This window comes from Salvelinus alpinus, chromosome 2 (genome assembly GCF_045679555.1).
Source record: "Salvelinus alpinus chromosome 2, SLU_Salpinus.1, whole genome shotgun sequence".
In the NCBI taxonomy this organism is placed as follows: domain Eukaryota; kingdom Metazoa; phylum Chordata; class Actinopteri; order Salmoniformes; family Salmonidae; genus Salvelinus; species Salvelinus alpinus.
Window position 1 is genome coordinate 38,677,965 of NC_092087.1, and position 25,314 is coordinate 38,703,278.

The 25,314-nt window shown below is 41.7% G+C and overlaps 21 non-coding genes across 21 annotated transcripts; 1 reads left to right on the plus strand and 20 right to left on the minus strand.

The window, feature by feature from the left end:
- The first annotated feature begins 12,163 nt into the window (after positions 1 to 12,163).
- On the plus strand, positions 12,164 to 12,299 carry LOC139568909 (U4 spliceosomal RNA). The gene has a single exon (XR_011673751.1). It is a non-coding gene; the product is annotated as a U4 spliceosomal RNA (small nuclear RNA).
- Positions 12,300 to 12,871: 572 nt separating this feature from the next.
- On the minus strand, positions 12,872 to 13,013 carry LOC139568974 (U4 spliceosomal RNA). The gene has a single exon (XR_011673812.1). It is a non-coding gene; the product is annotated as a U4 spliceosomal RNA (small nuclear RNA).
- A 381-nt stretch (positions 13,014 to 13,394) lies between these two features.
- On the minus strand, positions 13,395 to 13,531 carry LOC139568865 (U4 spliceosomal RNA). Its single transcript, XR_011673708.1, has one exon. It is a non-coding gene; the product is annotated as a U4 spliceosomal RNA (small nuclear RNA).
- A 594-nt stretch (positions 13,532 to 14,125) lies between these two features.
- LOC139569049 (U4 spliceosomal RNA) lies at positions 14,126 to 14,267 on the minus strand. Its single transcript, XR_011673882.1, has one exon. It is a non-coding gene; the product is annotated as a U4 spliceosomal RNA (small nuclear RNA).
- Positions 14,268 to 14,648: 381 nt separating this feature from the next.
- Positions 14,649 to 14,785, minus strand: LOC139568866 (U4 spliceosomal RNA). The gene has a single exon (XR_011673709.1). It is a non-coding gene; the product is annotated as a U4 spliceosomal RNA (small nuclear RNA).
- A 576-nt stretch (positions 14,786 to 15,361) lies between these two features.
- Positions 15,362 to 15,503, minus strand: LOC139569048 (U4 spliceosomal RNA). Its single transcript, XR_011673881.1, has one exon. It is a non-coding gene; the product is annotated as a U4 spliceosomal RNA (small nuclear RNA).
- A 381-nt stretch (positions 15,504 to 15,884) lies between these two features.
- Positions 15,885 to 16,021, minus strand: LOC139568882 (U4 spliceosomal RNA). Its single transcript, XR_011673724.1, has one exon. It is a non-coding gene; the product is annotated as a U4 spliceosomal RNA (small nuclear RNA).
- Positions 16,022 to 16,615: 594 nt separating this feature from the next.
- Positions 16,616 to 16,757, minus strand: LOC139568985 (U4 spliceosomal RNA). The gene has a single exon (XR_011673822.1). It is a non-coding gene; the product is annotated as a U4 spliceosomal RNA (small nuclear RNA).
- Positions 16,758 to 17,138: 381 nt separating this feature from the next.
- Positions 17,139 to 17,275, minus strand: LOC139568883 (U4 spliceosomal RNA). The gene has a single exon (XR_011673725.1). It is a non-coding gene; the product is annotated as a U4 spliceosomal RNA (small nuclear RNA).
- A 577-nt stretch (positions 17,276 to 17,852) lies between these two features.
- LOC139568963 (U4 spliceosomal RNA) lies at positions 17,853 to 17,994 on the minus strand. Its single transcript, XR_011673803.1, has one exon. It is a non-coding gene; the product is annotated as a U4 spliceosomal RNA (small nuclear RNA).
- A 381-nt stretch (positions 17,995 to 18,375) lies between these two features.
- Positions 18,376 to 18,512, minus strand: LOC139568884 (U4 spliceosomal RNA). Its single transcript, XR_011673726.1, has one exon. It is a non-coding gene; the product is annotated as a U4 spliceosomal RNA (small nuclear RNA).
- A 576-nt stretch (positions 18,513 to 19,088) lies between these two features.
- Positions 19,089 to 19,230, minus strand: LOC139568997 (U4 spliceosomal RNA). The gene has a single exon (XR_011673834.1). It is a non-coding gene; the product is annotated as a U4 spliceosomal RNA (small nuclear RNA).
- A 381-nt stretch (positions 19,231 to 19,611) lies between these two features.
- LOC139568885 (U4 spliceosomal RNA) lies at positions 19,612 to 19,748 on the minus strand. Its single transcript, XR_011673727.1, has one exon. It is a non-coding gene; the product is annotated as a U4 spliceosomal RNA (small nuclear RNA).
- Positions 19,749 to 20,327: 579 nt separating this feature from the next.
- Positions 20,328 to 20,469, minus strand: LOC139569008 (U4 spliceosomal RNA). The gene has a single exon (XR_011673844.1). It is a non-coding gene; the product is annotated as a U4 spliceosomal RNA (small nuclear RNA).
- Positions 20,470 to 20,850: 381 nt separating this feature from the next.
- LOC139568886 (U4 spliceosomal RNA) lies at positions 20,851 to 20,987 on the minus strand. Its single transcript, XR_011673728.1, has one exon. It is a non-coding gene; the product is annotated as a U4 spliceosomal RNA (small nuclear RNA).
- Positions 20,988 to 21,579: 592 nt separating this feature from the next.
- Positions 21,580 to 21,721, minus strand: LOC139569019 (U4 spliceosomal RNA). The gene has a single exon (XR_011673855.1). It is a non-coding gene; the product is annotated as a U4 spliceosomal RNA (small nuclear RNA).
- Positions 21,722 to 22,102: 381 nt separating this feature from the next.
- On the minus strand, positions 22,103 to 22,239 carry LOC139568887 (U4 spliceosomal RNA). Its single transcript, XR_011673729.1, has one exon. It is a non-coding gene; the product is annotated as a U4 spliceosomal RNA (small nuclear RNA).
- A 595-nt stretch (positions 22,240 to 22,834) lies between these two features.
- On the minus strand, positions 22,835 to 22,976 carry LOC139568850 (U4 spliceosomal RNA). The gene has a single exon (XR_011673694.1). It is a non-coding gene; the product is annotated as a U4 spliceosomal RNA (small nuclear RNA).
- Positions 22,977 to 23,357: 381 nt separating this feature from the next.
- LOC139568888 (U4 spliceosomal RNA) lies at positions 23,358 to 23,494 on the minus strand. Its single transcript, XR_011673730.1, has one exon. It is a non-coding gene; the product is annotated as a U4 spliceosomal RNA (small nuclear RNA).
- A 594-nt stretch (positions 23,495 to 24,088) lies between these two features.
- LOC139568839 (U4 spliceosomal RNA) lies at positions 24,089 to 24,230 on the minus strand. Its single transcript, XR_011673683.1, has one exon. It is a non-coding gene; the product is annotated as a U4 spliceosomal RNA (small nuclear RNA).
- Positions 24,231 to 24,611: 381 nt separating this feature from the next.
- Positions 24,612 to 24,748, minus strand: LOC139568889 (U4 spliceosomal RNA). Its single transcript, XR_011673732.1, has one exon. It is a non-coding gene; the product is annotated as a U4 spliceosomal RNA (small nuclear RNA).
- Positions 24,749 to 25,314: the final 566 nt, after the last annotated feature.

A 25,314-nucleotide genomic window follows, 5' to 3' on the forward strand; every position in this document is an offset into this window, starting at 1 on the left:
TAAAATTTGATTTGATTTGAAGACTAAGCATCAGGCCACCCAGAGGAGTAATTGCTAGTGCACAGCTCAGCGCTTTCTCCTTTACCTGCTTTGCTGACAGACATTGAAAAACAGCCTCCCTGTTGTTGTTGTTGTGCAGACCAGAAACAATGGATCTAAACAATCACAAATATGCTGGTGAAAGCAGTTTTTTTGCTCATAAGATACAATGTAAACTCCTTACCAATAATGCTTTTCGTAACATAAAAGCCCTTCAGATATTGTCTCATGACATGAGACAACAGTGTGTCAGTGTATCTCTCATGACATTCATTGAGATATCCACACACAATTGTGTGTATCATAAACCAGGTCACTAGAACAAAGGCCATTACGAGTAATGATTGATGAAAAAATGCTTTCGTCAGCAAGTTTTCAAACCAGGTCCACGAGATAGAGAACATGGTGCCTGTGGCTGCCTCTCATGCTCACAAACACACTCAAATAGCACATATGGACACAAACACACATGACATGCACACGTGTACTGTTTGTGATTCAGGGCATGTATTCAGGGCAGTAACCCTACCCTGGTCCCTATCCCCCTGTGGGTGGGATATGTCACATGACCATACCTCCGAGAGGCTCAGCTGTTTGTTACTCTAATTCTGTCCGTGGCAGCTGAGCACTGCCTGGGACACTATCCTAGATCCACTGGAGGTAGAGGGGTTAAATTTAGCCCCCGTGGTGCAGTAGGAGAGCTAATAGGGGGACCCTAGGAGAGGATGGGTAGAGGGGGATGGGGGATAATCTGAAGCAGCAATTCAAGGATATGTCCCACTATGGGTTGAAGAACCACAGGCTCTCTATACGGGGCGATTAGAGTCAGCAAGATTGTGTATGTGTGTGCATGCATCTGTTTGTGTCAATATGAGGGACAGAAAGATAAAGAACCAAAGTAAAGTGTGTGTGTGTAAGATCTCAATCCTTTCAACTAACTCGGATGCTGAATTTCACTGACAGAGAGAGAAAGCAACCAAAACAGAGACAGGAAAGCTTCGGACACAGAACAGGAAAAGTGTTGGTTGAGCTGGGCATTGTCTCTCAGAAACGCTGTCAGCACTCTTACACTTACTCATCAGGGCACATGTGTGCACACACACACTTGTGCCCTTTCCTTCCTCAAGTACAGATCATCAATTAGCTGGCCAGAGTGTATGACGGTATCCCACAATCCTCCAGCAGAGAACATGACAGTCCAGCAGCCTGCCTCTCCACTGCTAATACAGTCTAGTCATGGCTCAAAACATTATAGTCGCGGCTCGATTCACCTCCCTGTTTGTCGTCCTCAGTTCCATTTAAATTCAGAAAATGAATTTACATACCAATGGAATTTTGAGTAGTGCCATCTATTAGCAATAAGGGATTTAGGAATTGGCTGAATTAAAATGCAACTGAGCTGATCCCTGCTTCCTCTTCCTGTTGACCCTCTATGGGGTTCTAAGAGAAAGACCAGCATTGATGGGGTTTCCTGAAAGAGCCAGATAGATGACTGACCTGATCATAAAAGCAAGGTTTGGAGAATGAACAAGAGAAGAATGGAGGTATGTGTCAGATCAGGATGTTGTGTTCCTCCCCCCATCCCACACACATACACACACAACCTCCGGGCTAGGTGTTTGAGTGGCTCATTGTTTCCTGGTTAGGAGAACACAATATCCAGAGCCTGGTAATGGAAGTTAGATGAATTGCTGACAAATCTGTATTCAGCAGCTCCCTTTCTCTTCCTCTGAAAGATTTATGACAGAGATTGATGGAGGGAAGGGCCGGGCCTGAGAGCTGCCTCTGTTAGGGAGAAAGGGAAACAATGGTCTACTGACTGACAGAGAGAGAGACATAAAACACCAAATAATGCACGCAGAGCAGAATTAGGCCGATGCCTGCTAATTATCAAAATCCAGAAAAGAGCCGTTAAATTCTACAACCACCTTATAGGAAGCGATTCCCAAATCTTCCATAACAAAGCCATCACCTACAGAAATGAGCTCTGTTCACAAACAGACCCCACAGAGCCCAAGGACAGCAACACAATTAGACCAAATGATATGAGAGAGAGAGAAAGAGAGAGAGAGAGAGAGATCCATAGAATCTAACCACTTCTGGGAAAATTGGGAAACTCTAAACAAACAACAACACGAAGAGTTATCTATCCAAAATGGAGATGTATGGATAAACCACTTCTCCATCTTTTTGGTTTTATAACAAAGAACAAACAGCAAAAACATATACATGATCAAATACACTGGATTCTCCAATTACATGGAAAGAACAAAAATGACACAATACAAACCCTCCAACCCAAAAAGGCCTTTGGGGTTGATGGTATCCTAAATAAAATGATAAAATATACAGACCACAAATTCCAATTGGCTATACTTAAACTCTTTAACATCATCCTCAGCTCTGGCATATTCCCCAATATTTTGAACCACCCCAATAAAACAAAGGTGGAGACAAATTTGACCCCAATAAAACTGCTGTTGGTGGAAAACATACAACATTATAAAATCCATTTCCACAAACAACAAGTGTGCAATAAAAATTGGCAAAAAACAAAAAAAAATCTCCACAGGACCGGGGGATGAGACAAAATCTAATTAAATCAAGTTTTATTGGTCATATACACATGGTTAGCAGATGTTATTGCGAGTGTAGCGAACTGCTTGTGCTTCTAGTTCTGACAGTGCAGTGATATCTAACAAGTAATCTAACAATTCCATAACAACTACCTAATACATACAATCTAAGTAAAGGGATGGACTATGAATATAGAGATATAAATATATGGATGAGCGATGACCGATCGGCATAGGCAAGATGCAACAGATGGCATAAAAATACCATATATACATATGGGATGAGTAATGCACGATATGTAAACATTATTAAAGTGGCATTATTAAAGTGACTGGTGATTTATTTATTAAAGTGGCCAATGATTTCAAGTCTGTATGTAGGCAGCATCCTCTCTGTATTGGTGACTGCTGTTTAACAGTCTGATGGCCTTGAGATAGAAGCTATTTTTTCAGTCTCTCAGCCCCAGCTTTAATGCACCTGTACTAACCTTGCGTTCTGGATGGTAGCGGGGTGAACAGGTTGTGGCTTGGGTTGTTGTTGTCCTTGATGATCTTTTTGGCCTTCCTGTGACAATGAGTGGTGTAGGTGTCCTGGAGGGCAAGTAGTTTGCCCCCGGTGATGCGTTGTGCAGACCGCACCACCCTCTGGAGAGCTCTGCGGTTGTGGGCGGTGCAGTTGCCGTATCAGGCGGTGATACAGCCCAACAGGATGCTCTCAATTGTGCATCTGTAAAAGTTGGTGAGGTTCTTTAGGTGACAAGCCAAATTTCTTCAGCCTCCTGAGGTTGAAGAGACGCTATGCCTTCTTCACCACACTGTCTGTCTGTGTGGGTGGACCATTTCAGTTTGTCTGTGATGTGTACGCCGAGGAACTATAAGCTTTCCATCTTCTCCACTACTGTCCCGTCAATGTGGATAGGGGGATGCTCCCTCTACTGTTTCCTGAAGTCCACGATCATCTCCTTTGTTTTGTTGACGTTGAGTGAGAGGTTGTTTTTCTGACACCACACTCTGAGTGCCCTCACCTCCTCCCTATAGGCTGTCTCATCGTTGGTGGTGATCAAGCCTACTACTGTTGTGTCATCTGCAAACTTGATGATTGAGTTGGAGGCGTGCATGGCCACACACTCATGGGTGAACATTGAGTACAGGAGGGATCTCAGCCCGCACCCTTGTGGGGCCCCAGTGTTGAGGATCAGCGAAGTGGAGATATTGTTTCCTACCTTCACCACCTGGGGGAGGCCCATCAGGAAGTCCTGGACCCAATTGCACAGGGCGGGGTTGAGACCAAAGGCCTCAAGCTTAATGATGAGCTTGGAGGGTACTATGGTGTTGAATGCTGAGCTGTAGTCAATGAACAGCATTCTTACATAGGTATTCCTCTTGTCCAGATAGGATAGGGCAGTGTGCAGTGTGATGGCGATTGCATCGTCTGTGGACCTATTGGGGCGGTATGCAAATGGAGTTGGTCTAGGGTGGCAGGTAAGGTGGAGGTGATATGATTCTTGACTAGTCTCTCAAAGCACTTCATGATGATAGCAGTGAGTGCTACGGGACGATAGTCAATTGGTTCAGTTACCTTGGCCTTCTTGGGTACATGAACAACAGTGGCCATCTTGAAGCATGTGGCGACAGCAGACTGGGATAGGGAGAGATTGAATATGTTCATAAACCCACCAACCAGCTGGTCTGCGCATGCTATGAGGACGTGGTCAGGGATGCCGTCTGGGTCAGCAGCCTTGCTACCCAGAAACTGTGGATAGATGGTGGAATTCGCGCAAAACTGAAAGCGCGAACCACCGCATTTAACCATGGAAAGATGACTGGGAATATGGCCGAATACAAACAGTGTAGTTATTTCTTCCACAAGGCAATCAAACAAGCAAAATGTTGGTATAGGGACAAAGTGGAGTTGCAATTCAACAGCTCAGACATGAGACGTATGTGGCAGGGTAAACAGGCAATCATGGACTACAAAACAATCAGCCACGTCACGGACACCGATGTCTTGCTTCCAGACAAAGTAAACACCTTCTTTGCCCGCTTTGAGGATAATACAGTGCCACCGACGCGGCCCGCTACCAAGGACTGCAGGCTCTCCCTCGCCAACGTGAGTAAGACATTTAAAGGTGTTAAAAAACTTCTTCAGGCTAGGGTCCTTTTTCTCAATTTCCGCCTTACTGGCGTGCCCAAAGTAAACTGCCTGTTGCTCAGGCCCTGAAGCCAGGATATGCATATAATTGGTACCATTGGAAAGAAGATACTTTGACGTTTGTAGAAATGTTAAAATAATGTAGGAGACTATAACACAATAGATAAGGTAGGAGAAAATCCAAAGAAAAACCAACCGGATCTTTTTTTTTTTTGAGAGCCCATGCTCTTACAGTGGAGCGTATAGGGAAATAATCAAATCTAGCACCCAGTATGCAATTCCTATGGCTTCCACTGGGTGTCAGCACTCAGTGTTCAAGGTTTCAGGCTTGTTTCTTCCAAAACGAGTAAGAATAATGAGTTTTACTACAGGGACACAGTCTTGGAAATCCGTCATGAAGACAACGTGCACCTGCTAATATTGGTTTCCTATTGAACATACTTCTTTCCGTATGAAATATTATAGTTTGATTACATTTTAGGGCATCTGAAGATTAAATAGAAACATATTTTGACTTGTTGAACCAAAGTTTAGGGGTAGATTTTCGGATTCCTATCTTGGCATGTTGAACGAGTGGATTACTCAAATCGATGGCGCCAACTAAACAGACTTTTTGGGATATAAAGAAGGATTTTATCTAACAAAACGACACTACATGTTATAGCTTGGACCCTTTGGATGACAAATCAGAGGAAGATTTTCAATAAATAAGTGAATATTTAATCGCTATTAGTGAATTTATGAAACCTGTGCCGGTGGAAACATATTTTGATGTGGGGCACCGTCCTCAAACAATCACATCGCATGCTTTCACTGTAAAGCCTACTGTAAATCAGACAGTGCAGTTAGTTTAACAAGAATATAAGCTTTCAACTGATATAACCTTTCTAGGACATGCGTTCCGCTAGCGGAACCCCTGACAACATTCCGCTGAAAAGGCAGCGCGGGAAATTCAAAAATATTTTGGGGAAATATGTAACTTTCACACATTAACAAGTCCAATACAGCAAATGGAAGATAAACATCTTGTTAATCTACCCATCGTGTCCGATTTAAAAAATGTTTTACAGCGAAAACACAACATATGATTATGTTAGATCACCGCCAAGTCCAAAAAACATAGCCATTTTCCCAGCCAAAGATAGTAATCCCAAAAAGCAGAAATAGAGATAAAATTAATCACTAACCTTTGATGATCTTCATCAGATGACACTCATAGGACATAATGTTACACAATACATGTATGTTTTGTTCGATAATGTGCATATTTATATCCAAAAATCTTAGTTTACATTGGCGCCATGTTCAGAAATGCCTCCAAAATATCCGGAGAAATTGCAGAGAGCCACATCTAATAACAGAAATACTCATCATACACTTTGATGAAAGATACATGTTTTACATAGAATTAAAGATACACTTGTTCTTAATGCAACCGCTGTGTCAGATTTCAAAAAACTGTTACGGAAAAAGCACACCATGCAATAATCTGAGACGGCGCTCTGATATAAAAAACATTTCTCCGCCATGTTGGAGTCAACAGAAATACGAAATTACATCATAAATATTCCCTTTGAAGTTTATCAGAATGCACTCCCAGGAATCCTAGTTCCACAATAAATTGTTGTTTTGTTCGATAATGTCAATTATTTATGTCCAAGTAGCTACTTTTGCTAGCACGTTTAGTACACATGTCCAAACGGTCGCGCAGATCCAGGCGAACTCGGACAAAAACTTCAAAAAGTTATTACAGGTCGTATAAACTGGTCAAACTAAGTAGAGAATCAATCTTCAGGATGTTGTTATCATAAATATCCAATAACGTTCCAACCGGAGAATTCCTTTGTGTCTCTAGAAGTAATGGAACGCAAGACGATATAATTTGTACAGTTCACTCTGGGCACGCTATTCATCCAAAGTGAAAATGCTGCCCCCTATCCCTAAAAAGATAAGACACTTGTATGTGCCTAAATGTTTAATATCCATAATTTTTATGATTATTTATTTGAATTGAGCGCCCTCCAGTTTCACCGGAAGTTGTCCAGCTAGCGGGACGCCTAACCTGAAGAAGTTTTTAATAGTCACAGTGGGTACAACATCTCCAATACACCGTTATAAATTCGTTCACCGTATTAATCTATATAATTCTCTGAGGCTACCCAGAATATCCCAGTCCGCGTGATCAAAACAATCTTGAAGTGAGAATTCCGATTGGTCGGACCAGCATTGAATGTCACGGGTACATCCTGTTTGAGTCTCTGCCTATAGGACAGGAGGAGCTAAATGGAGTCATGGTCAGATTTACCGAAGGGAGGGCGGGGGAGGGCCTTAAATGCATTGCGGAAGTTAGAGTAGCAGTGATCCAGTGTATTGCCCGCACGAGTGCTACAATCAATATTCTGATAGAAATTAGGGAGCCTTGATCTGAAATTTGCTTTGTTAAAATCCCCAGATACAATTAATGCAGCCTCAGGATATATGGTTTCCAGTTTGCATAGAGTCAGTGAAGTTCCTTGAGGGCCGTCTTGGTATCGGCTTGAGGGGGGATATACACAGCTGTGACAATAACCGACGACAATTCTCTTGGGAGATAATATGGTCGGCATTTGATTATGAGAAATTCTAGGTCAGGTGAACAAAAGGATTTGAGTTCCTGTATGTTGTTACGATTACACCATGAGTTGTTAATCATAAAGCATACACCCCCGCCCTTATTTTACCCAGATACAGTGGGGCAAAAAAGTATTTAGTCAGCTACCAATTGTGCAAGTTCTCCCACTTAAAAAGATGAGAGAGGCCTGTAATTTTCATCATAGGTACACTTCAACTATGACAGACAAAATGAGATTTTTTTTTCCAGAAAATCACATTGTAGGATTTTTAATGAATTTATTTGCAAATTATGGTGGAAAATAAGTATTTGGTCACCTACAAACAAGCAAGATTTCTGGCTCTCACAGACCTGTAACTTCTTCGTTAAGAGGCTCCTCTGTGCTCCACTCGTTACCTGTAATAATGGCACCTGTTTGAACTTGTTATCAGTATAAAAGACACCTGTCCACAACCTCAAACAGTCACACTCCAAACTCCACTATGGCCAAGACCAAAGAGCTGTCAAAGGACACCAGGAACAAAATTGTAGACCTGCACCAGGCTGGGAAGACTGAATCTGCAATAGGTAAGCAGCTTGGTTTGAAGAAATCAACTGTGGGAGCAATTATTAGGAAATGGAAGACATACAAGACCACTGATAATCTCCCTCGATCTGGGGCTCCACGCAAGATCTCACCCTGTGGGGTCAAAATGATCACAAGAACGGTGAGCAAAAATCCCAGAACCACACGGGGGGACCTAGTGAATGACCTGCAGAGAGCTGGGACCAAAGTAACAAAGCCTACCATCAGTAACACACTACGCCGCCAGGGACTCAAATCCTGCAGTGTCAGACGTGTCCCCCTGCTTAAGCCAGTACATGTCCAGGCCCGTCTGAAGTTTGCTAGAGAGCATTTGGATGATCCAGAAGAAGATTGGGAGAATGTCATATGGTCAGATGAAACCAAAATATAACTTTTTGGTAAAAACTCAACGCGTCGTGTTTGGAGGACAAAGAATGCTGAGTTGCATCCAAAGAACACCATACCTACTGTGAAGCATGGGGGTGGAAACATCATGCTTTGGGGCTGTTTTTCTGCAAAGGGACCAGGACGACTGATCCGTGTAAAGGAAAGAATGAATGGGGCCATGTATCGTGAGATTTTGAGTGAAAACCTCCTTCCATCAGCAAGGGCATTGAAGATGAAACGTGGCTGGGTCTTTCAGCATGACAATGATCCCAAACACACCGCCCGGGCAACAAAGGAGTGGCTTCGTAAGAAGCATTTCAAGGTCCTGGAGTGGCCTAGCCAGTCTCCAGATCTCAACCCCAAAGAAAATCTTTGGAGGGAGTTGAAAGTCCGTGTTGCCCAGCAACAGCCCCAAAACATCACTGCTATAGAGGAGATCTGCATGGAGGAATGGGCCAAAATACCAGCAACAGTGTGTGAAAACCTTGTGAAGACTTACAGAAAACGTTTGACCTCTGTCATTGCCAACAAAGGGTATATAACAATGTATTGAGATAAACTTTTGTTATTGACCAAATACTTATTTTCCACCATAATTTGCAAATAAATTCATAAAAAATCCTACAATGTGATTTTCTGGAATTTTTTTCTCATTTTGTCTGTCATAGTTGAAGTGTACCTATGATGAAAATTACAGGCCTCTCTCATCTTTTTAAGTGGGAGAACTTGCACAATTGGTGGCTGACTAAATACTTTTTTGCCCCACTGTAGATGTTTATTTCTGTTGGCGCGACGCATAAAGAATCCAGGTGGCTGGATCGACTCCGACAACATATCCCGAGAGAGCCATGTTTCTGTGAAACAGAGTATGGTACAATCCCTGATGTCTCTCTGGAAAGCAACCCTTTCCCTAATTTCATCTACCTTGTTATCTAGAGACTGGACATTGGCGAGAAATATAATTGGAAGCGGTGGGTGGCGTGTACGCCTCCGAAGTCTGACCAGAAGGCCGCTCCTGGATGCAGCTTAACTTCTTCTTAATAGGTGGCGCTATTTTCATTTTGGGAAAAAATCGTGCCCAAATTAAACGGCCTCGTACTCTGTTCTAGATCATACAATATGCATATTATTATTACTATTGGATAGAAAACACTCTGACGTTTCTAAAATTGTTTGAATGATATCTGTGAGTAAAGCAGAACTCATTTGGCAGCAAACTTCCAAATAGGAAGTGAAAATTCTGAAAATGGGGCTCTGTGTCAGGGCCTGCCTATTCAACTGGCTTATATTTATGGATCTGTATGCACTTCATACGCCTTCCACTAGATGTCAACAGGCAGTAGAATGTTGAATGGGGTGTCTAGCTTGATGTGAGACCGAATGAGAGCTTTTGGAGTGACAGGTCCGCTCTTTTGGCAGTATTCAACTGCGCACCAGGGAACCTCACATTGTCTTCTGAAATGCGTTAGGTATACACGACGAAATGCTCCGGCTCTGATTTTATTGGATACATATGAGAAAAACATCATAAAGTAGGATTTTCAACCGAGTTTGACCAGTTTATTCGACGTTTATTGGGACTTTTGGAATTTTTCGTTCCATGCGCTAAGATTTCTTGGACATGTGCCCTCCACATGGCTAGCCAAAGTTGCTAATTCGACAGAAGAAATGGACATTCTAAAACAAAACAACGATTTAGTCTGGAAATAGGACTCCTTGCACAACATTCTGATGGAAGATCATCAAAAGTAAGAGAATATTTATGATGTTATTTCATATTTTTGTGGTTTGTGTTGGCTCCAACAAGGTGGAGAATTGTTGGGAGCGCTGTCTCACAATATTGCATGCTGTACGTTGTACTAAAGTTATTTTTTTAAATCTAACACAGCGGTTGCATTAAGAACCAGTGTATCTTTCATTTGCTGTACAACATGTATTTTTTAGTAAAGTTTATGATGAGTTTTTTGGTTAGATTACGTGACTGTCCAAAATTTCTCTGGACAATTTGGTGCATCATGGCTACGTATTCACAATGTATAACCACGATTTGTACCTCTAAATATGCACATTTTCGAACAAAACATAAATGTATTGTATAACATGATGTTATAAGACTGTCATCTGATGAAGTTGTTCAAAGGTTAGTGATTCATTTTATCTCTATTTGTGGGTTTTGTGAAAGCTATGTTGGCGGTGAATAAATGGCGTTGTGTGTTTGGCTATTGTGGTGAGCTAATATAAATATATATTGTGTTTTCGCTGTAAAACACTTAAAAAATCGGAAATATTGGCTGGATTCACAATATGTTTATCTTTCATTTGCTGTACAACATGTATTTTTCATAAATGTTTTATGACGAGTATTTATATATTTCATGTTGCTCTCTGTAATTATTCTGTCTGTTTTGGTGCTATTTGTGATGGTGGCTGCAATGTAAAACTACGATTTATACCTCTAAATATGAACATTTTCGAACAAAACATAAATGTATTGTATAACATGATGTTATAAGACTGTCATCTGATGAAGTTGTTCAAAGGTTAGTGATTAATTTTATACAATACCGAACGCTTTTCAGAAGACAATGTGGAGCTCCCTCGCACGCCATCGAAAACTGACAAAATAGCTGACCTGCCATTCCAAAAGCTCTTATTCGGCCTCACATCAAGCTAGACACCCCATTCAAACTTCTACTGCCTGTTGACATCTAGTGGAAGGCGTATGAAGTGCATACAGATCGATAAATAAAAGCCAGTTGAATAGGCAGGCCCTGACATAGAGCCTCGTTTCCAGATTTTTCACTTCCTGTATGGAAGTTTGCTGCCAAATGAGTTCTGTTTTACTCACAGATATAATTCAAACAGTTTTAGAAACTTCAGAGTGTTTTCTATCCAATAGTAATAATAATATGCATATTGTATGATCTAGAACAGAGTACGAGGCCGTTTAATTTGGGCACGATTTTTTCCAAAGTGAAAACAGCGCCCCCCTATTCACAAGAAGTTAACTTTCAGTCTTCTCCATTCTTTCCGGAGATTCAGGCTATGTCCGCTCTACCAGAGAGTCAGCGCCAGTTGCGGTCAAGTCACTGTTACCGTTGTACATCAAAAGAAAAGAATAGTGAGACAGCGGGACATAACCTCAAATCTCCACCAAGCAGGGTTGTGCGTAATGAAGAGAAAAGAGAGTCATATCTATTTTTCAAGTCGTCCTGGCGGGATTACAACCAGAAATAATTATGCCTGGGCTGAACCTCATAGGCTAAGTTGTGTCTTTGGCATAAACCTCCCCCTGAGGCCAACGTCATGACAGCTACAATATTGCCTATGCGAAGGAATACCAGAAGACAGCCACTCAAACCTGTTCAACTCTGCCTTTCCACCGCTGCCTCTAGTGGAGGCAAGAAGAAGTCTAAAAAAGCAGCTTTGGGTACACTTCATCCTTGCCACCAGAGGTAGTGTGAGTTTCAGCTTTGCTCCCACACTGCCTCTAATGTTGCAAGAAGCCACTTTATACACTTCTTCTTGCCTCTACTAGAGGCAGCAGTGGCAAGATTGAGTACAAAAGGTTTGGGGCTTGCGACCCATTGCAGCTGAGTCAGTGGTGCAGATTACCCAAAGTGCTTTGCTCTCGATATTGGTGTTGTACCTTTTTTCCTGTAACATTTATTGAACAAGTACCTCACCTTGCCATTAATGACATGTAATTAAGAATCCACCAAAGTGTTAGGTACGGGACGGACTGCTAGACATACCAATGTAACAAAAAATATTACAGTTTGCGGAGAAGCTGTTCGAGATACTGCAAACAGTTTGAGTAGCTGTATTCTTATATTCTTTCGCAGGAGCGATATCATAGCCTATGAGGTCCATCCGAGGAGTGCTTATTGCTGGTTGACAACTTAACCCAAACTCTACATTGGAATGACTTGAAATATAGTCAGAAGTAGTCTTGGGGAGAATAGTCTCAGAAACAGGGGTTTTTGGTCCACACTGTCTCTAATTCTTGCATTTTTGTTACATTGGTATGTCTAGCAGTCCGCCCCCTACCTAACACTTTGGTGGATTCTTGATTACATGTCATTAATGGCAAGGTGGGGTACTTGTTCAATAAATGTTACCTTTTTTTCCTTTACAAAACCAATATCGAGAGCAAAGCACTTTGGGTAATCAGCACCACTGGCTCAGCTGCAATGGGTCGCAAACCCAAAACCTTTTCAATTAAATCTTGCCATCACTGCCTCTAGAGGAGGCAAGAAGAAGTGGGTAAAGTGGTTTTGGGTAACTTACTACTTGCAACAATTAGAGGCAGTGTGGGGGCAAAGCTGAAATTGTGGGCCCAAACACGCTGTTGCTGAGTTAATTCTCCCCAACACTACTTCTGACACAGCATATACTACTGACACCTTTTTTCTGTTTTTACCTAGTTGCAAGATAATGTTCACCTGTCAGCTGAATCATCAAAAATGTTATAGAGGAAATGAGTTGGGTTCAGCCCATTTTTGGTCTTGGCACTATCTTCTCTTCCACATTTATAGTAGTCTCACAAGAGACTATCAAAAATTGCCAGGGTTGACTATATTTCAAATCATCCCAAGCGGGGTATTGGGTTAAGTTTTCAACTAGCAATAATCACGCCTCAGATGGACTTCATAGGCTACGATATCGCATCTGCGAAAGAATGTCAAAGGATAGCTACTCAAACTGTTTGCAGTGTCTTGCACAGCTTCTCCACTAACGGTATTATTGTGTTGTTACATTGGTATGTCTAGCAGTTCGCCCCCTACCTAACACTTTGGTGGATTCTTGATTACATGTAATTCATGGCAAGGTGGGGTACTTATACAATAGATGTTACCTTTTTTCCAGTAGTAAAAAAACAATATCAAGAGCAAAGCATTTTGGGTAATCTGCACCACTGGCTCAGCTGCAATGGGTCGCAAACCCAAAACCTATTCAACTCAACCTTGCCACCGGTGCCTCTAATGGAGGTGTATAACGTGTCTAAGGGTACCTTACTTCTTGCAAGAATTAGAGACAGTGTGGACCAAAACCCCCGTTTCTGAGACTATTCTCCCCAAGACTACTTCTGACTATATTTCAAGTCATTCCAATGTAGAGTTTTGGGTTAAGTTGTCAACCAACAATAATCACTCCTCGGATGGACCTCATAGGCTATGATATCGTCTCTGCGCAAGAATATAAGAATACAGCTACTCAAAAGGTTTGCAGTATCTCGAACAGCTTCTCCGCAAACTGTATTATTTTTTGTTACATTGGTATGTCTAGCAGTCCGCCCCCTACCTAACACTTTGGTGGATTCTTGATTACATGTCATTAATGGCAAGGTGGGGTACTTGTTCAATAAATGTTACCTTTTTTCCTGTACAAAACCAATATCTAGAGCAAAGCACTTTGGGTAATCAGCACCACTGGCTCAGCTGCAATGGGTCGCAAACCCAAAACCTTTTCAATTAAATCTTGCCATCACTGCCTCTAGAGGAGGCAAGAAGAAGTGGGTAAAGTGGTTTTGGGTAACTTACTACTTGCAACAATTAGAGGCAGTGTGGGGGCAAAGCTGAAATTGTGGGCCCAAAAACGCTGTTGCTGAGTTAATTCTCCCCAACACTACTTCTAACACAGCATATACTACTGACACCTTTTTTTCTGTTTTTACCTAGTTGCAAGATAATGTTCACCTGTCAGCTGAATCATCAAAAATGTTATAGAGGAAATGAGTTGGGTTCAGCCCATTTTTGGTCTTGGCACTATCTTCTCTTCCACATTTATAGTAGTCTCACAAGAGACTATCAAAAATTGCCAGGGTTGCCTATATTTCAAATCATCCCAAGCGGGGTATTGGGTTAAGTTTTCAACTAGCAATAATCACGCCTCAGATGAACTTCATAGGCTACGATATCGCATCTGCGAAAGAATGTCAAAGGATAGCTACTCAAACTGTTTGCAGTGTCTTGCACAGCTTCTCCACTAACGGTATTATTGTGTTGTTACATTGGTATGTCTAGCAGTTCGCCCCCTACCTAACACTTTGGTGGATTCTTGATTACATGTAATTCATGGCAAGGTGGGGTACTTATACAATAGATGTTACCTTTTTTCCAGTAGTAAAAAAACAATATCAAGAGCAAAGCATTTTGGGTAATCTGCACCACTGGCTCAGCTGCAATGGGTCGCAAACCCAAAACCTATTCAACTCAACCTTGCCACCGGTGCCTCTAATGGAGGTGTATAACGTGTCTAAGGGTACCTTACTTCTTGCAAGAATTAGAGACAGTGTGGACCAAAACCCCCGTTTCTGAGACTATTCTCCCCAAGACTACTTCTGACTATATTTCAAGTCATTCCAATGTAGAGTTTTGGGTTAAGTTGTCAACCAACAATAATCACTCCTCGGATGGACCTCATAGGCTATGATATCGTCTCTGCGCAAGAATATAAGAATACAGCTACTCAAAAGGTTTGCAGTATCTCGAACAGCTTCTCCGCAAACTGTATTATTTTTTGTTACATTGGTATGTCTAGCAGTCCGCCCCCTACCTAACACTTTGGTGGATTCTTGATTACATGTCATTAATGGCAAGGTGGGGTACTTGTTCAATAAATGTTACCTTTTTTTCCTGTACAAAACCAATATCGAGAGCAAAGCACTTTGGGTAATCAGCACCACTGGCTCAGCTGCAATGGGTCGCAAACCCAAAACCTTTTCAATTAAATCTTGCCATCACTGCCTCTAGAAGAGGCAAGAAGAAGTGGGTAAAGTGGTTTTGGGTAACTTACTACTTGCAACAATTAGAGGCAGTGTGGGGGCAAAGCTGAAATTGTGGGCCCAAACAGGCTGTTGCTGAGTTAATTCTCCCCAACACTACTTCTGACACCTTTTTTCTGTTTTTACCTAGTTGCAAGATAATGTTCACCTGTCAGCTGAATCATCAAAAATGTTATAGAGATAATTAGTTGGGTTCAACCCATTTTTGGTCTTGGCACTATCTTCTCTTCCACATTTATAGTAGTCTCACAAGAGACTATCAAAAATTGCCAGGGTTGACTATATTTCAAACCATCCCAAGCGGGGTATTGGGTTAAGTTTTCAACTAGCAATAATCACGCCTCAGATGGACTTCATAGGCTACGATATCGCATCTGCGAAAAAATGTCAAAGGATAGCTACTCAAACTGTTTGCAGTGTCTTGCACAGCTTCTCCACTAACGGTATTATTGTGTTGTTACATTGGTATGTCTAGCAGTTCGCCCCCTACCTAACACTTTGGTGGATTCTTGATTACATGTAATTCATGGCAAGGTGGGGTCCTTATACAATAGATGTTACCTTTTTTCCAGTAGTAAAAAAACAATATCAAGAGCAAAGCATTTTGGGTAATCTGCACCACTGGCTCAGCTGCAATGGGTCGCAAACCCAAAACCTATTCAACTCAACCTTGCCACCGGTGCCTCTAATGGAGGTGTATAACGTGTCTAAGGGTACCTTACTTCTTGCAAGAATTAGAGACAGTGTGGACCAAAACCCCCGTTTCTGAGACTATTCTCCCCAAGACTACTTCTGACTATATTTCAAGTCATTCCAATGTAGACTTTTGGGTTAAGTTGTCAACCAACAATAATCACTCCTCGGATGGACCTCATAGGCTATGATATCGTCTCTGCGCAAGAATATAAGAATACAGCTACTCAAAAGGTTTGCAGTATCTCGAACAGCTTCTCCGCAAACTGTATTATTTTTTGTTACATTGGTATGTCTAGCAGTCCGCCCCCTACCTAACACTTTGGTGGATTCTTGATTACATGTCATTAATGGCAAGGTGGGGTACTTGTTCAATAAATGTTACCTTTTTTTCCTGTACAAAACCAATATCGAGAGCAAAGCACTTTGGGTAATCAGCACCACTGGCTCAGCTGCAATGGGTCGCAAACCCAAAACCTTTTCAATTAAATCTTGCCATCACTGCCTCTAGAGGAGGCAAGAAGAAGTGGGTAAAGTGGTTTTGGGTAACTTACTACTTGCAACAATTAGAGGCAGTGTGGGGGCAAAGCTGAAATTGTGGGCCCAAACAGGCTGTTGCTGAGTTAATTCTCCCCAACACTACTTCTGACACAGCATATACTACTGACACCTTTTTCTGTTTTTACCTAGTTGCAAGATAATGTTCACCTGTCAGCTGAATCATCAAAAATGTTATAGAGGATAATTAGTTGGGTTCAACCCATTTTTGGTCTTGGCACTATCTTCTCTTCCACATTTATAGTAGTCTCACAAGAGACTATCAAAAATTGCCAGGGTTGACTATATTTCAAATCATCCCAAGCGGGGTATTGGGTTAAGTTTTCAACTAGCAATAATCACGCCTCAGATGGACTTCATAGGCTACGATATCGCATCTGCGAAAGAATGTCAAAGGATAGCTACTCAAACTGTTTGCAGTGTCTTGCACAGCTTCTCCACTAACGGTATTATTGTGTTGTTACATTGGTATGTCTAGCAGTTCGCCCCCTACCTAACACTTTGGTGGATTCTTGATTACATGTAATTCATGGCAAGGTGGGGTACTTATACAATAGATGTTACCTTTTTTCCAGTAGTAAAAAAACAATATCAAGAGCAAAGCATTTTGGGTAATCTGCACCACTGGCTCAGCTGCAATGGGTCGCAAACCCAAAACCTATTCAACTCAACCTTGCCACCGGTGCCTCTAATGGAGGTGTATAACGTGTCTAAGGGTACCTTACTTCTTGCAAGAATTAGAGACAGTGTGGACCAAAACCCCCGTTTCTGAGACTATTCTCCCCAAGACTACTTCTGACTATATTTCAAGTCATTCCAATGTAGACTTTTGGGTTAAGTTGTCAACCAACAATAATCACTCCTCGGATGGACCTCATAGGCTATGATATCGTCTCTGCGCAAGAATATAAGAATACAGCTACTCAAAAGGTTTGCAGTATCTCGAACAGCTTCTCCGCAAACTGTATTATTTTTTGTTACATTGGTATGTCTAGCAGTCCGCCCCCTACCTAACACTTTGGTGGATTCTTGATTACATGTCATTAATGGCAAGGTGGGGTACTTGTTCAATAAATGTTACCTTTTTTTCCTGTACAAAACCAATATCGAGAGCAAAGCACTTTGGGTAATCAGCACCACTGGCTCAGCTGCAATGGGTCGCAAACCCAAAACCTTTTCAATTAAATCTTGCCATCACTGCCTCTAGAGGAGGCAAGAAGAAGTGGGTAAAGTGGTTTTGGGTAACTTACTACTTGCAACAATTAGAGGCAGTGTGGGGGCAAAGCTGAAATTGTGGGCCCAAACAGGCTGTTGCTGAGTTAATTCTCCCCAACACTACTTCTGACACCTTTTTTCTGTTTTTACCTAGTTGCAAGATAATGTTCACCTGTCAGCTGAATCATCAAAAATGTTATAGAGGATAATTAGTTGGGTTCAACCCATTTTTGGTCTTGGCACTATCTTCTCTTCCACATTTATAGTAGTCTCACAAGAGACTATCAAAAATTGCCAGGGTTGACTATATTTCAAATCATCCCAAGCGGGGTATTGGGTTAAGTTTTCAACTAGCAATAATCACGCCTCAGATGGACTTCATAGGCTACGATATCGCATCTGCGAAAAAATGTCAAAGGATAGCTACTCAAACTGTTTGCAGTGTCTTGCACAGCTTCTCCACTAACGGTATTATTGTGTTGTTACATTGGTATGTCTAGCAGTTCGCCCCCTACCTAACACTTTGGTGGATTCTTGATTACATGTAATTCATGGCAAGGTGGGGTCCTTATACAATAGATGTTACCTTTTTTCCAGTAGTAAAAAAACAATATCAAGAGCAAAGCATTTTGGGTAATCTGCACCACTGGCTCAGCTGCAATGGGTCGCAAACCCAAAACCTATTCAACTCAACCTTGCCACCGGTGCCTCTAATGGAGGTGTATAACGTGTCTAAGGGTACCTTACTTCTTGCAAGAATTAGAGACAGTGTGGACCAAAACCCCCGTTTCTGAGACTATTCTCCCCAAGACTACTTCTGACTATATTTCAAGTCATTCCAATGTAGACTTTTGGGTTAAGTTGTCAACCAACAATAATCACTCCTCGGATGGACCTCATAGGCTATGATATCGTCTCTGCGCAAGAATATAAGAATACAGCTACTCAAAAGGTTTGCAGTATCTCGAACAGCTTCTCCGCAAACTGTATTATTTTTTGTTACATTGGTATGTCTAGCAGTCCGCCCCCTACCTAACACTTTGGTGGATTCTTGATTACATGTCATTAATGGCAAGGTGGGGTACTTGTTCAATAAATGTTACCTTTTTTTCCTGTACAAAACCAATACCGAGAGCAAAGCACTTTGGGTAATCAGCACCACTGGCTCAGCTGCAATGGGTCGCAAACCCAAAACCTTTTCAATTAAATCTTGCCATCACTGCCTCTAGAGGAGGCAAGAAGAAGTGGGTAAAGTGGTTTTGGGTAACTTACTACTTGCAACAATTAGAGGCAGTGTGGGGGCAAAGCTGAAATTGTGGGCCCAAACAGGCTGTTGCTGAGTTAATTCTCCCCAACACTACTTCTGACACCTTTTTTCTGTTTTTACCTAGTTGCAAGATAATGTTCACCTGTCAGCTGAATCATCAAAAATGTTATAGAGATAATTAGTTGGGTTCAACCCATTTTTGGTCTTGGCACTATCTTCTCTTCCACATTTATAGTAGTCTCACAAGAGACTATCAAAAATTGCCAGGGTTGACTATATTTCAAATCATCCCAAGCGGGGTATTGGGTTAAGTTTTCAACTAGCAATAATCACGCCTCAGATGGACTTCATAGGCTACGATATCGCATCTGCGAAAGAATGTCAAAGGATAGCTACTCAAACTGTTTGCAGTGTCTTGCACAGCTTCTCCACTAACGGTATTATTGTGTTGTTACATTGGTATGTCTAGCAGTTCGCCCCCTACCTAACACTTTGGTGGATTCTTGATTACATGTAATTCATGGCAAGGTGGGGTCCTTATACAATAGATGTTACCTTTTTTCCAGTAGTAAAAAAACAATATCAAGAGCAAAGCATTTTGGGTAATCTGCACCACTGGCTCAGCTGCAATGGGTCGCAAACCCAAAACCTATTCAACTCAACCTTGCCACCGGTGCCTCTAATGGAGGTGTATAACGTGTCTAAGGGTACCTTACTTCTTGCAAGAATTAGAGACAGTGTGGACCAAAACCCCCGTTTCTGAGACTATTCTCCCCAAGACTACTTCTGACTATATTTCAAGTCATTCCAATGTAGACTTTTGGGTTAAGTTGTCAACCAACAATAATCACTCCTCGGATGGACCTCATAGGCTATGATATCGTCTCTGCGCAAGAATATAAGAATACAGCTACTCAAAAGGTTTGCAGTATCTCGAACAGCTTCTCCGCAAACTGTATTATTTTTTGTTACATTGGTATGTCTAGCAGTCCGCCCCCTACCTAACACTTTGGTGGATTCTTGATTACATGTCATTAATGGCAAGGTGGGGTACTTGTTCAATAAATGTTACCTTTTTTTCCTGTACAAAACCAATATCGAGAGCAAAGCACTTTGGGTAATCAGCACCACTGGCTCAGCTGCAATGGGTCGCAAACCCAAAACCTTTTCAATTAAATCTTGCCATCACTGCCTCTAGAGGAGGCAAGAAGAAGTGGGTAAAGTGGTTTTGGGTAACTTACTACTTGCAACAATTAGAGGCAGTGTGGGGGCAAAGCTGAAATTGTGGGCCCAAACAGGCTGTTGCTGAGTTAATTCTCCCCAACACTACTTCTGCACAGCCTTTTTTCTGTTTTTACCTAGTTGCAAGATAATGTTCACCTGTCAGCTGAATCATCAAAAATGTTATAGAGGATAATTAGTTGGGTTCAACCCATTTTTGGTCTTGGCACTATCTTCTCTTCCACATTTATAGTAGTCTCACAAGAGACTATCAAAAATTGCCAGGGTTGACTATATTTCAAATCATCCCAAGCGGGGTATTGGGTTAAGTTTTCAACTAGCAATAATCACGCCTCAGATGGACTTCATAGGCTACGATATCGCATCTGCGAAAGAATGTCAAAGGATAGCTACTCAAACTGTTTGCAGTGTCTTGCACAGCTTCTCCACTAACGGTATTATTGTGTTGTTACATTGGTATGTCTAGCAGTTCGCCCCCTACCTAACACTTTGGTGGATTCTTGATTACATGTAATTCATGGCAAGGTGGGGTACTTATACAATAGATGTTACCTTTTTTCCAGTAGTAAAAAAACAATATCAAGAGCAAAGCATTTTGGGTAATCTGCACCACTGGCTCAGCTGCAATGGGTCGCAAACCCAAAACCTATTCAACTCAACCTTGCCACCGGTGCCTCTAATGGAGGTGTATAACGTGTCTAAGGGTACCTTACTTCTTGCAAGAATTAGAGACAGTGTGGACCAAAACCCCCGTTTCTGAGACTATTCTCCCCAAGACTACTTCTGACTATATTTCAAGTCATTCCAATGTAGACTTTTGGGTTAAGTTGTCAACCAACAATAATCACTCCTCGGATGGACCTCATAGGCTATGATATCGTCTCTGCGCAAGAATATAAGAATACAGCTACTCAAAAGGTTTGCAGTATCTCGAACAGCTTCTCCGCAAACTGTATTATTTTTTGTTACATTGGTATGTCTAGCAGTCCGCCCCCTACCTAACACTTTGGTGGATTCTTGATTACATGTCATTAATGGCAAGGTGGGGTACTTGTTCAATAAATGTTACCTTTTTTTCCTGTACAAAACCAATATCGAGAGCAAAGCACTTTGGGTAATCAGCACCACTGGCTCAGCTGCAATGGGTCGCAAACCCAAAACCTTTTCAATTAAATCTTGCCATCACTGCCTCTAGAGGAGGCAAGAAGAAGTGGGTAAAGTGGTTTTGGGTAACTTACTACTTGCAACAATTAGAGGCAGTGTGGGGGCAAAGCTGAAATTGTGGGCCCAAACAGGCTGTTGCTGAGTTAATTCTCCCCAACACTACTTCTGACACAGCAATACTACTGACACCTTTTTCTGTTTTTACCTAGTTGCAAGATAATGTTCACCTGTCAGCTGAATCATCAAAAATGTTATAGAGATAATTAGTTGGGTTCAACCCATTTTTGGTCTTGGCACTATCTTCTCTTCCACATTTATAGTAGTCTCACAAGAGACTATCAAAAATTGCCAGGGTTGACTATATTTCAAATCATCCCAAGCGGGGTATTGGGTTAAGTTTTCAACTAGCAATAATCACGCCTCAGATGGACTTCATAGGCTACGATATCGCATCTGCGAAAGAATGTCAAAGGATAGCTACTCAAACTGTTTGCAGTGTCTTGCACAGCTTCTCCACTAACGGTATTATTGTGTTGTTACATTGGTATGTCTAGCAGTTCGCCCCCTACCTAACACTTTGGTGGATTCTTGATTACATGTAATTCATGGCAAGGTGGGGTCCTTATACAATAGATGTTACCTTTTTTCCAGTAGTAAAAAAACAATATCAAGAGCAAAGCATTTTGGGTAATCTGCACCACTGGCTCAGCTGCAATGGGTCGCAAACCCAAAACCTATTCAACTCAACCTTGCCACCGGTGCCTCTAATGGAGGTGTATAACGTGTCTAAGGGTACCTTACTTCTTGCAAGAATTAGAGACAGTGTGGACCAAAACCCCCGTTTCTGAGACTATTCTCCCCAAGACTACTTCTGACTATATTTCAAGTCATTCCAATGTAGACTTTTGGGTTAAGTTGTCAACCAACAATAATCACTCCTCGGATGGACCTCATAGGCTATGATATCGTCTCTGCGCAAGAATATAAGAATACAGCTACTCAAAAGGTTTGCAGTATCTCGAACAGCTTCTCCGCAAACTGTATTATTTTTTGTTACATTGGTATGTCTAGCAGTCCGCCCCCTACCTAACACTTTGGTGGATTCTTGATTACATGTCATTAATGGCAAGGTGGGGTACTTGTTCAATAAATGTTACCTTTTTTTCCTGTACAAAACCAATATCGAGAGCAAAGCACTTTGGGTAATCAGCACCACTGGCTCAGCTGCAATGGGTCGCAAACCCAAAACCTTTTCAATTAAATCTTGCCATCACTGCCTCTAGAGGAGGCAAGAAGAAGTGGGTAAAGTGGTTTTGGGTAACTTACTACTTGCAACAATTAGAGGCAGTGTGGGGGCAAAGCTGAAATTGTGGGCCCAAACAGGCTGTTGCTGAGTTAATTCTCCCCAACACTACTTCTGACACAGCATATACTACTGACACCTTTTTTCTGTTTTTACCTAGTTGCAAGATAATGTTCACCTGTCAGCTGAATCATCAAAAATGTTATAGAGGAAATTAGTTGGGTTCAACCCATTTTCTGGTCTTGGCACTATCTTCTCTTCCACATTTATAGTAGTCTCACAAGAGACTATCAAAAATTGCCAGGGTTGACTATATTTCAAATCATCCCAAGCGGGGTATTGGGTTAAGTTTTCAACTAGCAATAATCACGCCTCAGATGGACTTTATAGGCTACGATATCGCATCTGCGAAAGAATGACAAAGGATAGCTACTCAAACTGTTTGCAGTGTCTGGCACAGCTTCTCCACTAACGGTATTATTGTGTTGTTACATTGGTATGTCTAGCAGTTCGCCCCCTACCTAACATTTTGGTGGATTCTTGATTACATGTAATTCATGGCAAGGTGGGGTACTTATACAATAGATGTTACCTTTTTTCCAGTAGTAAAAAAACAATATCAAGAGCAAAGCATTTTGGGTAATCTGCACCACTGGCTCAGCTGCAATGGGTCGCAAACCCAAAACCTATTCAACTCAACCTTGCCACCGGTGCCTCTAATGGAGGTGTATAACGTGTCTAAGGGTACCTTACTTCTTGCAAGAATTAGAGACAGTGTGGACCAAAACCCCCGTTTCTGAGACTATTCTCCCCAAGACTACTTCTGACTATATTTCAAGTCATTCCAATGTAGACTTTTGGGTTAAGTTGTCAACCAACAATAATCACTCCTCGGATGGACCTCATAGGCTATGATATCGTCTCTGCGCAAGAATATAAGAATACAGCTACTCAAAAGGTTTGCAGTATCTCGAACAGCTTCTCCGCAAACTGTATTATTTTTTGTTACATTGGTATGTCTAGCAACCCGCCCCCTACCTAACACTTTGGTGGATTCTTGATTACATGTCATTAATGGCAAGGTGGGGTACTTGTTCAATAAATGTTACCTTTTTTTCCTGTACAAAACCAATATCGAGAGCAAAGCACTTTGGGTAATCAGCACCACTGGCTCAGCTGCATTGGGTCGCAAACCCAAAACCTTTTCAATTAAATCTTGCCATCACTGCCTCTAGAGGAGGCAAGAAGAAGTGGGTAAAGTGGTTTTGGGTAACTTACTACTTGCAACAATTAGAGGCAGTGTGGGGGCAAAGCTAAAATTGTGGGCCCAAACAGGCTGTTGCTGAGTTAATTCTCCCCAACACTACTTCTGACACAGCATATACTACTGACACCTTTTTTCTGTTTTTACCTAGTTGCAAGATAATGTTCACCTGTCAGCTGAATCATCAATAATGTTATAGAGGAAATTAGTTGGGTTCAGCCCACTTTTGGTCTTGGCACTATTTTCTCTTCCACATTTATAGTAGTCTCACAAGAGACTATCAAAAATTGCCAGGGTTGACTATATTTCAAATCATCCCAAGCGGGGTATTGGGTTAAGTTTTCAACTAGCAATAATCACACCTCAGATGGACTTCATAGGCTACGATATCGCATCTGCGAAAGAATGTCAAAGGATAGCTACTCAAACTGTTTGCAGTGTCTTGCACAGCTTCTCCACTAACGGTATTATTGTGTTGTTACATTGGTATGTCTAGCAGTTCGCCCCCTACCTAACACTTTGGTGGATTCTTGATTACATGTAATTCATGGCAAGGTGGGGTACTTATACAATAGATGTTACCTTTTTTCCAGTAGTAAAAAAACAATATCAAGAGCAAAGCATTTTGGGTAATCTGCACCACTGGCTCAGCTGCAATGGGTCGCAAACCCAAAACCTATTCAACTCAACCTTGCCACCGGTGCCTCTAATGGAGGTGTATAACGTGTCTAAGGGTACCTTACTTCTTGCAAGAATTAGAGACAGTGTGGACCAAAACCCCCGTTTCTGAGACTATTCTCCCCAAGACTACTTCTGACTATATTTCAAGTCATTCCAATGTAGACTTTTGGGTTAAGTTGTCAACCAACAATAATCACTCCTCGGATGGACCTCATAGGCTATGATATCGTCTCTGCGCAAGAATATAAGAATACAGCTACTCAAAAGGTTTGCAGTATCTCGAACAGCTTCTCCGCAAACTGTATTATTTTTTCTTACATTGGTATGTCTAGCAGTCCGCCCCCTACCTAACACTTTGGTGGATTCTTGATTACATGTCATTAATGGCAAGGTGGGGTACTTGTTCAATAAATGTTACCTTTTTTTCCTGTACAAAACCAATATCGAGAGCAAAGCACTTTGGGTAATCAGCACCACTGGCTCAGCTGCAATGGGTCGCAAACCCAAAACCTTTTCAATTAAATCTTGCCATCACTGCCTCTAGAGGAGGCAAGAAGAAGTGGGTAAAGTGGTTTTGGGTAACTTACTACTTGCAACAATTAGAGGCAGTGTGGGGGCAAAGCTGAAATTGTGGGCCCAAACAGGCTGTTGCTGAGTTAATTCTCCCCAACACTACTTCTGACACAGCATATACTACTGACACCTTTTTTCTGTTTTTACCTAGTTACAAGATAATGTTCACCTGTCAGCTGAATCATCAAAAATGTTATAGAGGAAATTAGTTGGGTTCAACCCATTTTCTGTCTTGGC